Source organism: Oenanthe melanoleuca, chromosome 14 (genome assembly GCF_029582105.1).
Source record: "Oenanthe melanoleuca isolate GR-GAL-2019-014 chromosome 14, OMel1.0, whole genome shotgun sequence".
NCBI classification, from domain to species: domain Eukaryota; kingdom Metazoa; phylum Chordata; class Aves; order Passeriformes; family Muscicapidae; genus Oenanthe; species Oenanthe melanoleuca.
The window spans coordinates 5,870,293-5,884,801 of NC_079348.1; the positions used below are offsets into that span (position 1 = coordinate 5,870,293).

A 14,509-nucleotide genomic window follows, 5' to 3' on the forward strand; every position below is an offset into this window, starting at 1 on the left:
GTGGGCTCTGTACCCAGAGCCCTGTGTGGGCAGGTGGGCTTCCCCTGCCTCTACAAATACAGAGAAGGTGGCAGCTCCTGCCAGGAGAGCTCTGTCAGGGAGGCTGCTCTGAGTCCATGTCACTGGAAGGTGTTTGTACACAAATGTGTGTGGGAGAGAAGGGATCAGGCTTGTTTATTCACTGCAAACCCTTGACTGTCCTAAGTACTTGGTTGGAGTGGCTCGTGGTATCCTCTCCAGAACCCAGCACATTGACAGTAAACCCCTGAGTCATGCTGAAATCTCGGTCTCTTGACTTTAAGGTCTGGCTGACAACTCAATTCCATGGTCTGCAGTTACTTATTTATTTATATTCTGCTTTACTGCTCTCAGCTTTGCTGTGATGTTCTGAGCTGCAGAGTGAAATACAAGTCTTGAAGTAAATATAAGCTCAGTGAGCTTTGCTGGCAAACTGAAGCACCCAGGAGATGTCTGCTCATTCCAGACTAATGCTGGGTTAACATTCCTGATAACATCACTGGAGATTTGGCCTAGACTCCACAAGCACAGTTAGCAGTAAACATGCACCAGCAACACAGGTCTGCTAAGCACACAAGTTTTACAACTCTTGAGAGTAGCAAAGGCCATGTTACACCCCTAAATGTAATTACTAACTTTACTGTTAAAAATTGGCATAATTTATTGTACTAATTTTATTCCCTTCTTAATTTTCATACCTTATTTTCCACAGGTGGGTAGGAGATCCCATATTCACTGTATTTGTCTTCCATGTGCTGTAGTGTGTTCCTGCTCCTGAGCCACACACTGTGGAATTGCTGTGCCCTACTTGGTTCACTCCTTAATAGAAGCTAAAAGCCAGTTAAGATTATCTTCTTGCTGTTGTAATTGAGAAAATCATTTTATAGAGCAGAAGTTAATGTTCTGAGGTTAGTGACCAGCTAGTAGGGTGGAGCAGGTCATTTCTGGTCCCCACTGGCTGTGTATTTAAGAGTGGTGACAGTAGTTTGTCTTAAGTTCATTGCATGAGGATATAAACTTTTTCTCAGATAAAACATGGCTGATGTAATTTCCCTGTGATGGCCTTAGGCCCTCAGTAACCACCCTGCTGTGGTGTGCTACCAAAGTTAGAAGCCTTTCAGGTTGGGGATTTATCCCAGTGACACAAAGATGTATTTCTGTTTTGATTTCTTGTTTTTTTCTTTAAGCATAACCAGAAATGCTGTTTGCAGCTGCATCCTCACCTGAGTGTGGAGCATGTGATTGCACTGTTGTTCTCTGTGAATCAGGTGGTGTCTAAACATTTCTATTCTGATGCTCTGACAGACCCAGGGTGAGCCAAGGAGAATCAAGCCCTGTGCTGTGACCACGAGCTCCTGGTCACAGGATATGGGAGCACCTGTGCAGCCCCTCTCAGTTTAGACTGACCTTCCTTGGAAGGACAGTGTTTGTTCTGTACAGCCTGTCTCTCTCTCTCTCCATATGGGCTGCACTTCTTGATAGCTTTTAACTCAGTGGAGGGTTGAGGCAGAGAACTGAAACAACCAAAGCTGGGGAGGGGGGAACACTGAAAAACTTGGAATCCTAAACTCAGGTCTTAGCTTGCAGTGGGATCAGTTCCCAGTGAGTACAGTAGGGAAGGAGCTGTTTCTCTTGAAGTGCAAATGGGTAGTGAGTGCAGGTCCTGGGCTGCTGTCTCGACATCTGTCTGTTTACTCTGTACTGCAAGTTCTGAGGCACAAAGCTTTTATCTGCCCTGGTCTCTTCTTATGTCACTGTTTCCAAAATACAAGTGATAGATACGAATCTAGCAGTTAAAAGGCAGGGCCTGGCAGAGGAGGAGGAGGAAGTAGAAAGCATCAAGAGGTTGGTAAAAGCTGTTTGTTCTGATGCCCTGTGGAACGAGACATTGGCACGAGTGCTCCCTCTGGATCAGGTGTGTGCTTGTACCTTGCTGCTCTGGGTCCTGCACGGCGAGTTTCCTGGCTGGGTTTGCAGAAGGTGGGGGTAGAGGTGGTGGCTTTTCAAATCTGCCAGAATGCAAATAAATCCCTGAGAAGACCTTTAATCCAGTGACAGGTGTCTGCACAGAGCAAACTTGGTCTGACCTGTGTGGAATAGTGAAAATAGTGAAAAGGGAGGAGTGAGCAGAGGAGCCCTGGGCTGGGTGAGCACTGAGCCCGAGCACGGCACTCTGTTGCATCCCAGGCTGTGCTTTCTTGGCTCCAATAATGGCATTAGCACCAAGCAGTGTGCAGTAGGACAGTAGAATTTCTTTCCCTGTGGGTTGCTGAGCTGTTCAGTATCCCACTGGTATGTGCAGATGCTCCACTGTGTTTGCAGAGCGACAGGAGTCTTTGTCCAAAGCCTTGGTGGGGATTAATCACTGCAGAGGTCTGGGAAGTCTTATTCTGTGCTCCAGCTGTCCTGGCTAACAGTCAGCTTTATTTAACCTGTTAATATCTGAGAGCAAGGCCCAAGTGTCTTCTCCACATGTGGAGAGCAGGCCTTTCTTTTCCTGGAATCTGCTGGCCTGTGAAAGGCTTGCAATGAAGAAAGCATGGCTCTGACTGTAAACAAATCCTTTCAGATTCCAGTTGTACAACCAAAGGAATTCAGCAAATTCCTATTTTTCTAATCATTACATGCCTTCATTTTAATGCTCTTCTGACTGGCAAATCTCATCTTACACTGCTTTGAAAATAGCGGGCAAGAAGTTGTAATTCAGGCTTGCAAACAGCTGCCCTTGTGCTCGTTACAGGTGTCAGTGCTGTGGCTTTGGCTGCAGGGACCCTGCATGTCTCCCACTCAGGAGTGGGGACTTCTCCCCAAACCTGTAGCTCTGGGTTTCTGTGGGGTGTTGACTCAGCCCTAGGTCTACCTGGATCTATTTGCTCTTGCATTTGCTTCCTTACCTGGAGAAAACCCTGCATCCTGCAGTGCTCACTGACTGTTTGGTATCTGTGTCGATAAGTGGAAAACTCTGTCTAACATTCCACCTCACCAAGTGTCTGGCTCTCACTGCTAGCCCGTCGCTCTTTGTAATTTTATAACTGCCTAAGAAATTAAATCTGTGTTGTGATAAGTATTCTGTGTCTTCTTCCTTTTGTTTGCTACTTGGAGATGGGGCCAGATAAGATCAGGGTAAGGCTACGTGGCCCAAACCAAAACAGCAGCAGTTATGAGCCCTCAGTGTCAGCTGTGCTTTGTAGCTGCTCTCCACAGACACTGACAGCTTGGGCTTTGCAGGGGCTGGGAAAGGACAAATTGAGTTTTTCCTGGCACATTTTGCTTGCAAATGTAATTTTCCCTCTTGTTCCTCCTTAAAGCTGCTCTTCCCAGGACTTAGATTTGTGTATTTTTCTCATGCTGCTCAGGTGAGTTTGATAAGTGCTTTATTCCTTTTTTTTTCCATGGCTTGCATCTCAAGCAGTGCTTTCATACCCAGCCCACTCCCTGTGCTGTCGCTCCAGGCTTGTTGCTTCTCGCGCTCGAGCCCTGGAGGAAGATGTGGAGCGAGCCCGTGCAGGTGGGAGAGGAGGCAGCTCCTGCTTCTGAGCCCTTCCTCCTGCAAGGCAGTGATGAGAGCTTTGATCAGGGTGGACAAGAGGAGCAAAAGCCTTTCTGCTCTCGCTGGCAGTGTTGGAGCATGAGAGGATGAGATAAGAATGAGGCTCTCCCTGTTCTCCTGTGTGGCTGTTTCATGGTGAGGCCTCCCCTGATCCAGCTCTGGAGGGCAATGCTGCCCTGTCACTGCTGCTTTGTGCCTCCCTTTGCTCCAGGCAAAATAGGCTCTGCTAGCTCAGATGAGTGACTCTAAACTGTTCACTCGGCTGCTGGTGATGTTTCCCTGTCTCCTGCCTGGAGCAAACAAGATCTGAGGGAAGCTGCTGGAAGTGGCAGTGACTTCCATCTTCTGTGGTGATGCAACAAATCCTCTGGCTCCAGTGTCCCAGGTGGAGTCATCCTGACCCACTGATGCTTTGGGAGGTGCAACAGCCCCTCTGCTCCTGCCCTAGGAGAGCAGAGCAGAACGTTCTCCAGCAAGAATGGGGAAATGATGAGCAGTGGGTCGTACCCAGCCCTGATGTGGGCAGCTGTGGTTGCCCTCAGGACAGCAGTTTCACATCTGTCTGCTGGTCCTGAGTTTGGCCTGCTGAGCATGAGTTTCCAAGGAAGGGACTCAGCAATCCCATCTCCAATTATTTATCTTATTACAAGGGTAAACATGGACTCATGCCTCTGTTCCTCCTTGCTTTCTCATGGTGCTGAGTAGGCTTTTGGGTTTAGCTGTGATGATCTGCCCAGTGCTCAGGCCCTGACACCCTTCACTCCAGGACCTGAGTCCAAGAGGAAACAACTGAGCAGAAGCACAATCCTGGTGTGAACAGCCCCTCTTGGGCTGTGGCTGAGCTGAACACTCTGGAGCAGAGGAAGCAGTGAGGTCCAGGCAGAGCAGCTCTCACTGCCTGGCTGCTTTGCAAGGTGGATACAGCATCACTCATTTTTAGAGCCAGTGGACAGAAAGGAGATGCTGGGGCAGTGCTGTGGCCAGAGGTGAGCACCAGCACCACCTCTGATCCTGCCCAGGCTTGGGAGCAGCTTGTCCCTCTCTGCAGCACCCACACTCAGCTCCTTGAGCATTCACCTCTCCCATGCCACATCCAACTCACACAAGTCTCAGACAGGCCCTTGGCAGAGGCTTTTTTGGCTCATTAATGATAAACTATGAGCTAATGAGGGCATTGTGCCCAGCTTGCTGGAGCTGAGGACAGCAGATGCTGGCTCCTCCAGCCCTGGGTTATGTTTTGGGTTGGGGATTTTAGCAGAGAGTTTTACTAAAATACAGGTTATAATAAAGGATTTGGAGATTGGTGTATCTGGATAAGTCCATAAAGTTATCTAGAGGGTTTTGGCAGTATTTTTATATTTTGGATACTGTTTTGCAGGGGAAAGGAAGGCCCTGGGCTCATTTCTCCACAGGTGTAGGCTGGAGTGATGCAGGGGCACAGATGCACTTTGTCCATGTGGTCAGACCCACCTTGCCCACAGGTGGGTACAGAGCCACTTCTGGGTGCCAGCCTGGTGTGTGAGTTCTCAGCACCTCCCTTGTCACTGCTGTCCCCTCCTCCCTGCTTCAGGGAGGCTGGTGACAACATCAGCCCCTGCTCCTCAGCAGCTCCAGATGGGGGCTGATCATTTATTTTATCTGTGGAGGGCAGGCAGAAGGATGGGCCAGAAGCTTTGGGCCTGTGGCTGGTGAAGGGAGGGTTCCTGGGGGCCAGCAGTGGGGGCTGTGTCCCTTCCTTGGGACCTTCTGTCCCCAGAGCACCCATGTTTTTCTTCCTTTCCCTGGTACCATCCCAATCTTCTTTTCCTGGAACATCCATGTTCTTTCCTTCCTTCCCTGGGAGCATCCCTGCATGTTCCCTAGCAGCATCCCTATCTTTTTCCTCCCATAACCTCAACACTTTTTTTTTTTTTTTTCTGGCAGCATCCCAGCCTTTTCCCCTTGGTGCATCCAGGCTCCTTGCCTTGTTTACTCCTATGAAATCCCTCATCCACTTCAGCAGCTCCTGCAGCACCTTCCATGCGTGCTGAGGGACTCTGCCTTGCATTGTGCTCCTTGCCCCAGAACGAAACATGAGAGGAGGAAAAATAATTATCTGTGTTTGCCTTCACCCAGCCCCTGAGCCAAACCTGCTGGGGGGAGGCAGAGGGTGCTGTGTGTGCCACAAGCTCCTGCCTGGCAGGAGGGGACTGTGCTGGGGCCAGAGCAGAGCAGGTCTGCCTTTGGCTGTGCTGCTGCTCTGCTCTGTTTTCCTGAGCAAATAATGCTGCAGCTTCTGGAACTGGGCCCAAAATTGAGTTCTGGCAGGGGAGGGCAAAGCTCTGGGCTTCACCTGGCTGGAGCAGGGCTGGTGTGAAGGGAAATACAGAGCCTGGGCTGTGTCCCTTCAGGTGCTCCAGGTGTCCCCTGAGGCCTCCCCTGCTCTCTGTGGGCTCCAAGCACAGTGAAATCATGCAGAGCATCTCTCCTCTCCTTGCCTGAAAACTATTTTGGAAATGAAAGCCGGGAGACAGAGCCAGGGACGTTATCTCACCCCTTTTCAGCGTTTCTGATAGGAAACAGCCTTTCATCTCTCCCAGGGTGAAAGGCAATTTGCATTTCAAGAGGTCAGGACGCAGCTTTTTCTCTTTGCCATCCGAAATTCGTTATTCAAAGTCTATTTGGAAACAAAACAACACATGCACGGGAAGATGGCCTCTGCAGGCTCAAATTAACTGCTCCTGTCATCCCTGATTTCCCTGGCTGCTGCTGGAGGATGCAGGATCGAGGAGGAGGCGCAGGCACTGCTGGAGATGTCAGTGGAGCAAACCTGTGAGCTGCTCCAGGGCTCGGGGGTCTCCCGTGGGAACTGGGGGGCTTTGCACCCCCCTGCCCTGCACAAACTTGTCTTACTGAGGAAAGCTCCAGACCCACCTCCCTGCAAACCCTGCAGCCTTGCAGCTCCCACCCTGGACCTCAGCCTGGCTCCAGCACCCAGTCCTGCCTAACCAAAAGCCTCTGGAGCTTGGCTGGGGCTTGCTGGGCGCTGCTGCTTTGTTTTCTCAGCTGCTGCCTCTGCCCTCGCTGCTGCCACTTACTGATATCAGAGTTTGCATTAGCAGGTGCAACTCTGGGATATTCAATTACCTATAAAGAGCTGTAGCAACACAAGACATCGCTGGAGGCATCAGGGCCGTTGGTTTCAGGTGTTTTTTTTTTTTTTTCCTTGGTTTCGGGTGTTTTGTTTTGGTTTTTACCTCGCATTTAAAGGAGACATGAGGATGGGTAAAGTGGCGTTGAAGGAATAAGAAATGTAAGTAAAAAGTGGAGTGAAGAGAGGGAGAAATAAATAAATAAATAATCCTGTTTATTAAATGAAACAGCTGGGTAGGGGAAAAAAAATGATCTCCGGGAAGACAGCAGCTCCCTGGGCTATTTTTAGCTCTTTTGTTTCTCCCCCCTTTCCACCCCCACCCTCCTTGCACAGTCTGAGGGTTTGGTGCGTGTCAGTCCTGCTGTTCTCCCTCACCTCCTGAGTGCCAGGTGATGTGCTCTTTTCTTATTTCCTTTTTTTATTTTTTTTTCTCTCCTTTTTTTGCATCTTATTTATAGCATGGAGGCGGGGGGAAGGGCAGCAGCATCAGGAGAGGCCGTGCAGGGGAAAGGAGGGGGCAGAGGGCTGAGCCTCTCCTGCAGCACCAGGGCTGGACACAGACCCTCCCTCTGCTCCTCAGCAGCTCCAGGAGCTGCTGGAGCCCCACGAAGTTCCCTTTGCCTGGGTTTGGGGGAATGCAGTTGCTGCTCCCAGCAGCTCCAGGGCAGGGGCCACATCTGGAGTCTCCTCTCAGTGGGGCTGGAGGAGCCCTGGATTTCCATCTTCATTCCTAAACCTATCCCAGAAAAGCTCTCCACTACCCCCAGGCGCTCAGCCCTGCAACCTCCCCTTTTCCCAGCCATCCCATCCCATCTCCCCAACCCCATCCCATCCCATCCCATCTCCCGGGAGCTGCTGCTGCCCCCAGACCCCTCTCCCACCTCCTCTGCCACCAGCTCCCCCCTCACCCTCCATCCTCGTGGGCTCCCATCTTTGTGCCGTTATGGAAGAAATACATAATTCTTTTATTATTCAATTAGGAATTTAACACACAATCAGGTGATCGCTTTAAGAGGATTTCCTATAAGGCAGGATTTGAATAACGGGGTATGAGTAATATATTCCCTTAACTGGTTTATTCCTTTATCAGATTTTTTTTTTCCCCCTAAGCACTTTAATGCATTTACTTTCCCATTGTCGACACTTTTCTCCGCGCTCTTCCTCCCTCCCCGAGCTTATGCAAATCCCCCGTAAGGCGTTTAATGCTCCGTGTGTGTCAATAGTGCCCAAATCTTCGCGACAGCTTTAGGCTTCATGCATGCCCCGGCTGATTAAGAGGGGTGGTGGGGCCAGCCTGGCTGCCCAAACCCTTCCCACCCCCACCCTGGGGCCAGCCGAGGGGCCTCTGCATTTTTCCGGAGAAAAGGCTGGAGCTGAAAGTAGCTTTTTTTTTCTGGCCGTGAATGGGGAGAGCCAGGCTGACCTGCCCGCCGCTGTTTGCTGCCCTGTCACTCAGATTTTGGGATGCGTGGAGGTGTTCACTGGGAGAGGGGGATGCTCTGGGTGGGATGTGAGTGGAGGAGGAAGAGGAAGGTGGTAAAATAACCCCTGAGCCGGTATCAGTGATGATTTGTGCACACAAAATCGGTCCTGAGTGGCAGCAGGTGCCTGCTGGACCCTTGTGGGAAGGGCTTGGGTATCACTGGCAGGAAAAGCAGGGATTTTCTCACTTTTTGTGCCACCAAGGGCTGAGGTCACCCTCACCACGCTGCCTCTGGGCTTTGTTTTGGGTTGTTTTTTCACAGACACAGGGTGTGATGTCCCTGGTTACTGGGGGAGAAGCCTGGAGCCCGGCTCAGGGGGGTGAATTTGCTCAGGGGGATGTATTTGCCCTGGGATGAATTTCCTCAGGGATACATTTGCCCTGCTCACCTTGGTGGAATGTTCACTCTGAAACCCACAGACAGTGCTGGGGCACTGGGGAAAGGGAGCCTGGGGAGAAGAGCAGCAGAAAGGCTTTATTGTAATTCCTGGTGTTCCCACTGCCCGAGGTGAGCACAGCACGGGGGAAACTCCCCCTCCAAGGGCAACTCTCCATTTTCCCCTTCCAGAGGAAATCTCAGCCTGTGTCTGTGAAGAGCCCGGTGAGCGGGAGCGAGCTGAACCGGCCCTTCCCCTCCCGGAGTTGTTTCCTCTCCGCCCACCGCTGATTGTCTCCTTTTTTATCCCGTCCTGCCACTCTGCCTGTGCGTGCAGCAATTATGCAAAATTGCAATCAAGGAGCTGCATTAGGAGCTCATCTTGGATTAATTAGTGATGGATGCAAATCTGTTCCAACAAAGAGGAGCGAGGGGAATGCAGAGGCCATGGGTGTCCTCCCGGGGTTTCTCCAGCTCTCCCAGGCTCGTTCAGGGCAGGAGGGATGCAGAGCAACGCCTTGCAGGAGAATTGGGGCATCCACGTGAAAGAATTTGGATCTTGGCCTTGGGACAAGGCTTGGGTGCCCCAAAGCTGATGCTCGGCTCAGCTCCTGCATCTCCCTGAAGGTTTTAAACCCAGAGCTTTGGGCTTAGAGCATCTCCTCCCACCCCAGCCTTGCTGCAAAGCCTGGGGAAAAACCAGTTAATCCCTGCGGGCTCCAGCGCTGAGCTCCTGCCAGCACGGGGATTTCTGTTTGCCTGCAATCGGATTGTGACAAACCCCTCCACTTGCACTGAACAAATTCCCTGGCTGCTCCTCGCTCCTTGCAGACCCCAGTAATCCCCCAAATGTGACTCTGGCCAGGAGCAGCATCCCTGACTAATCCCCCGTCTCCACTGCTGCCGAGGATGCTCCTGGCGCTGGCACCACGGTGGGACAGACCCCGGGGAAGGACGCAGAGGATGCAATGCCATTTAAAGGAGCTTTGCCAAGAGGGGATTGCAGGCTTGAGAACAGCCTCTCCTTCCCGTGAAGTGGAAACGATGGATGTGCAGCACTCCCGGGAGCACTGAGTGAGGGGATGGGGAGGGGGGTGCAGATGTTTCGTGTCTTTGCCTGTTCCCCCCCCCCCCCAGTGTCACCCACCCCAGCTGGGGCAGAGGGGACACCCATGGGCATGGGACAGCCAGGGCAGCCTGGCAGGGTGGGCACAGCTTGGTTAAGGAGCTCCTTAACAGGGATGGCTCGTGGCTGTGCCCACAGGGATGGGGACAGCAGGGACAGCCCCTCCCCATGGCCCCGAAGAGTTTAAAGCCTTGGCTTGAGGTTTTCGGTGTGCAGACAACTGAAAGGTCTCTCCTTCCTCTCCCCTCTGCAACAGCAATGAATAGTAAAACCTGACTCGGCTGGAAGGGCAAGGAAAAAACAACAATACAGGACATTTCTGGAGATTGTCCTAATCCAGCATCTTGGAGCCAAATGAATCGGCAGCTTCTTATTCTGCTGGCAGGATCAGCCAATGCTCATCCAGGCTCCTGGGAAGCGAGGTGAGGCTCTGCACAGCCAGGAGCTGTGGTGGGGTGGCCACAGGGTGTTGGCTGCTTCATGGACCCAAGCAAATCCCTCCTGGTAATCCTGCAAACACTGTGGGGATGCACCCACTCGTGCTGGGAGCCCTGGGACAGCAGGGAGAGGGGGAAAATGAAAAAATACCTTTAAAAATCTGCAGTGTGGGTGAGGGATGAGGCTGTGGGATGTGGGGGAAAGACTCCAGGCTGGGGCTGTGTGTAAGGGATGTCCCTCATGCCACAGGGACCAGGAACACCATGCCTGGCTGCTTTTCCTGGCTGTTAAAGTGGGTCAAGCAGAAACCCAAGGAGCATCTGAGCTTACCAACCTTGAGCCAACTATGTGGAAGCTGAATTATTCAGGGCCAGCTTAAAAAATTGAAGAGCCCAGCAAAACTCCAGGAGAGCATAGCCCATGGGACCCCCATACCCTTGTCAGGCAGAGGCAGCTCAGCCTGCCCATGCTCAGGGGGCATTTTGGGAGGGGGGGACAGTGTTGTTTTGTCAAACACTGGGCTTGGGGATGGGGAAAGCAGAGAGAAAGCACCCAGAGAATTCACCCTGATGGATTAATTTCTCTGTGCTCCCTTAGCACTCCAAGCTGTAGCAGTTTCCTGGGGTATCCCAGCTTGGCTCTGTCACACCCCTAGCAGGAGTAGTTGAAAGGGAACCCCCTTGTCCCCTGAAACATGGATCTCTTGATGATGTGATTTTAGAGAGGAGGCTAAAACTGAGCCTTGATCTTTGCCACCAGGTGTTTGGTTGTGTCACCTCCCCACGGCTTGGAGGGCACCACATCCAGCTGGGAGCTGGGCTGCTCCCCTCAGCTTGGCTGTCTCTAAAGGAGCACCCTGGTTCTATTCCTGGGGCTTTGGAATGAGGAGAACTGGCTCCTGGGGGAATCCCTGTGGTGAGTAATGCTGCCTGGCGAGCGCTGGGTGCACATATGCTTCAGCTCATCCTGCTCTTTTCGTGGAGCACTCTCACTGTCTGGGTGCCAACCAGTGGCAGGCACAGCCAGGGAACCCCCACCACACTTACCCCCCCTTTTTTTAATATATTTCCAAGGTTCCTGGAAGAGGGTGATGGAGTCTGGTGTAGAGGAAGGGGATGTACCCCAAGGGCAGTGATGTGCACTGAGATTTTACAGTGACACTGTGAAATTAGAAATGAACCAATGTGCCAAAGCAAATGGCCCAAAAAATCCCCCTTTGCACCAGAGGGCCGAGCTGTGCAGGTGCTCAGCTCAGAGGGGAGCAGGGAAGGCTGAGCCCCAGCTCCAGGCCGTGCTTGGCACAGCAGTCAGGTGTGCTTTGAGCCAAACTTGGCTATTTCAGCCAAGGAGAAAAGATGGAAATTTCCACGTGGCCTGTTTTCTTCCCTGTGCTGTATTTGCAGGAGACCCTTTCCTCAGCCCTGCTCCTGGCAGAAGGGTGGCTCAGGCAGTACAGGAGGTTGTGTCTCCAATTTCCTCTGGCAGCAGCAGCAGCAGCACATCCCCGGCCCCACACGCTGATTTACACAACGCAGCATTTATTGACTGCGAGGAGATTGTAATTCACAGCTCGCTGTGGTGCAGCCACGGGAGCAGGGATGGCTCCTCTCCTCCTTCCTGCCTCCATCCCCACACACTCTGCAGGGAGAGCCAGCCAGGGATGGTGCCCCGGGGCTCTCACCCAGTTCGCTGGGAGGGGGCACCTGCTGAGTCCCCCTCTGTGCCCTGCTGCTCCTGGAGAAAACCCGATAGCATCAGATCCCCACGGAGCCTGCAGCCTGGGCCAGCCCACCCAGCCCAGGAGGGGTGGGGACACCCACGGGGGCCCTGCCCGGGTCATCCACCTTGGGGACACGTCTTCTCCCTGGAGGGATATCACACTGCCCCTGTTGCTGGTTCCCTTCCTCCCTCCTCTGCTTCCATTCCCTGGTTTTGGAGGGGAGCAGAGACTCTTGGCTGTTTCCACATAAAGCTGGAGGATTGCTGTGCTCTGTTAGCCAGAGCTGCCATCCATCCATCCATCCATCCATCCATCAAACAAACATCCATCCATCCATCCATCCCGTGTCTGTCCACCCATCCCGCTGTCTGTCCACCCATCCATCCTGATTCCATCAGCCCCTCTTAGACAAAACCCTTTGCAGGGCAGGAATGACCCTCTCCCTGAAAAGCTCAATGGAATTACCGGGGCTTCCTTCCTTCCTTCCTTCCTTCCTTCCTTCCTTCCTTCCTTCCTTCCTTCCTTCCTTCCTTCCTTCCTTCCTTCCTTCCTTCCTTCCTTCCTTCCTTCCTTCCTTCCTTCCTTCCTTCCTTCCTTCCTTCCTTCCTTCCTTCCTTCCTTCCTTCCTTCCTTCCTTCCTTCCTTCCTTCCTTCCTTCCTTCCTTCCTTCCTTCCTTCCTTCCTTCCTTCCTTCCTTCATCTCTCTTTGCAATTAGCTCCGGACCTCCGAAATCCCTCTGTGGCCCCTCCAGCCAGTACCCACAGGCGGTGCCTACAGACGGGGGTGCGGGCGTGCATCGGGAAAGCCTCGGCGGGCCCGGGACCGGCGGGGGGGCTCGGGGGAGGAGCGGGGGGCGGGCGGGGCAGAGCCGGGGCTGGCAGAGCCGGGGGAGGCAGAGCCGGGGCTGTCGGACCCGGGGCCGCCCCGCTGCGCTCCCGCCGCAGTCGGTGCGGCCCCTCCCGGCGGACGCTCCGCGATGGCGGGGCCGGGGCCCGGCGGCCGCCGGGGCTGAGCGGGGCGGGCCAGCCACGGTGCCGCAGAGCCGCCGCGCCGGAGCGAGGTAAGAACCGCCGCGACCTGTTGTGTATTCCCCCGGGGAGCGAGGGGAAAGGAGGGGAAGCCGCCGCCCCCAGCCCCTGCCCGCCCTGGCCCCGCTGAGCATCTCCCCGGCTCCCCGAGCATCCTCCGGGCGCGCCCGGGGACGTGGGTTACTGAATTCCCCCCGTTTATGGCAACTTCGCCGCCGGCAAGATGTCGGGGGCCGCTTTTGGCAGCGCAAGAACCTCTTTTGTGCCCTGACGGGAGGGCTGCGGTGCCCGGGGGTCGCGCAGAGCAGGGGGGCAGCGGGGCAAGGGCCCCTCACGGGTGAGACCTCCCAGCCCTGCCCGCGATGGAGAAACACTGGGGTGGCAGGGTGTAAATCCATAGGGGCAGACGGATGTAAATCCAGCGGGAGGAGAGAATCCAATTTACGGCAGCGCAGGGATGCTCGGGGGAGCGAGGCGGAGAGTGCCGGAGGCTGGTCCAGCGCCGCGGCGCGCAGCGCATCCCGCATCCCGCATCCCGCATCCCGCATCCCGCTCTGCTCCCGGCCCCGGCAAGTTTGGGCCACACACAATGCGTACGAGGCTTTTCCAGCCGCTGTGTTCCTCAGCTGGGATTGCCGCTATGGAAAATCCCTGCAACAGGCTTCCCGGCACGCCGGGAGATGCTTCCCGCAGGGTTTTATTGCCTGGGGAGGCGGCAGCACAGGAGGCTGCGGGTGAAGGGGCAGGCAGCTCCTCTGGGAGCGGCAGGATGGAGCGCTGCCCTGCTGGGCTCTTCTGCTCTGGGGTGGGGGGTCTTGGGGTGAGCCCCGGAATGGTGTGGGACCCCATCCCAGCCCCCCAGCAGTGCTGTGACCCCAGCACAGCCTGACGCCGGGCGCTGCTGCCCTGTGCACCCCTCCTGCAGCAAGAGAAACGTTTTGGGCTCCGGGAACTCTCACAGGGTCTGTGGGCACCACGTTCGCCCCCCACCTCAGCATCCAACACATCCTGGCAGCTGGAAAACCTCTCTGCTCCTTTAAACGCCATGTCTGGCAGGGAGACCAAAGAAATCACTGTCATTGATTTTTCCTTCCTTGCCTGACTCAACCTACTGCCTTGGAGGAGATTTTTTCACCACCACCACCACTCCTGGATGCCAGGAAGATCTGCAGGAGGTGGGCTGGGGACAGGCAAGGAATTCAGAGCAGCCCCCTGGGATGAACCACAGGGATGTTTTGGGTGGCTTTGATGGGGTCACTGAAGGATGTCGGATATCTGGAGAGCTCGTTTTGGGATGCATTCAGCACAGCCTCTCTCAGGCGTGATGCTGGGGTCTCTGGCAGCTCTTGGAGCAGCTCCGTGTTGCCTCTGATCCCCCAGAGAGGCAGATCTGAAAAAAGCAGGGTCAAATCCCATCCCCTCTCTGAAAGCGGCAGGAGTGTGTCTGCCCGGGCAGCCCCAGGCACCAGAGATGCTGCAAAGGGCATGAACAGAGCAAGTGTGCTTCCTGCAGGGAGCCGGGGCTTCCTCGGCAGCCGGGATCTTCCCCGCAGCCGCCTTCCCTCAGAGCTTCTCATCCATTAATTTCTCTAATTGCTTTTGGAAATCACAGTGGCGCTTGTTTGTCTTGTAGCAT

At 54.1% G+C, this 14,509-nt stretch overlaps 1 long non-coding RNA gene across 1 annotated transcript; it reads left to right on the top strand.

Moving 5' to 3' along the window:
* The first annotated feature begins 6,794 nt into the window (after positions 1–6,794).
* LOC130259491 (uncharacterized) lies at positions 6,795–10,941 on the top strand. Its single transcript, XR_008841647.1, has 3 exons — positions 6,795–6,860; positions 9,943–10,108; positions 10,884–10,941. It is a non-coding gene; the product is annotated as an uncharacterized LOC130259491 (long non-coding RNA).
* The last annotated feature ends 3,568 nt before the right edge of the window (positions 10,942–14,509 follow it).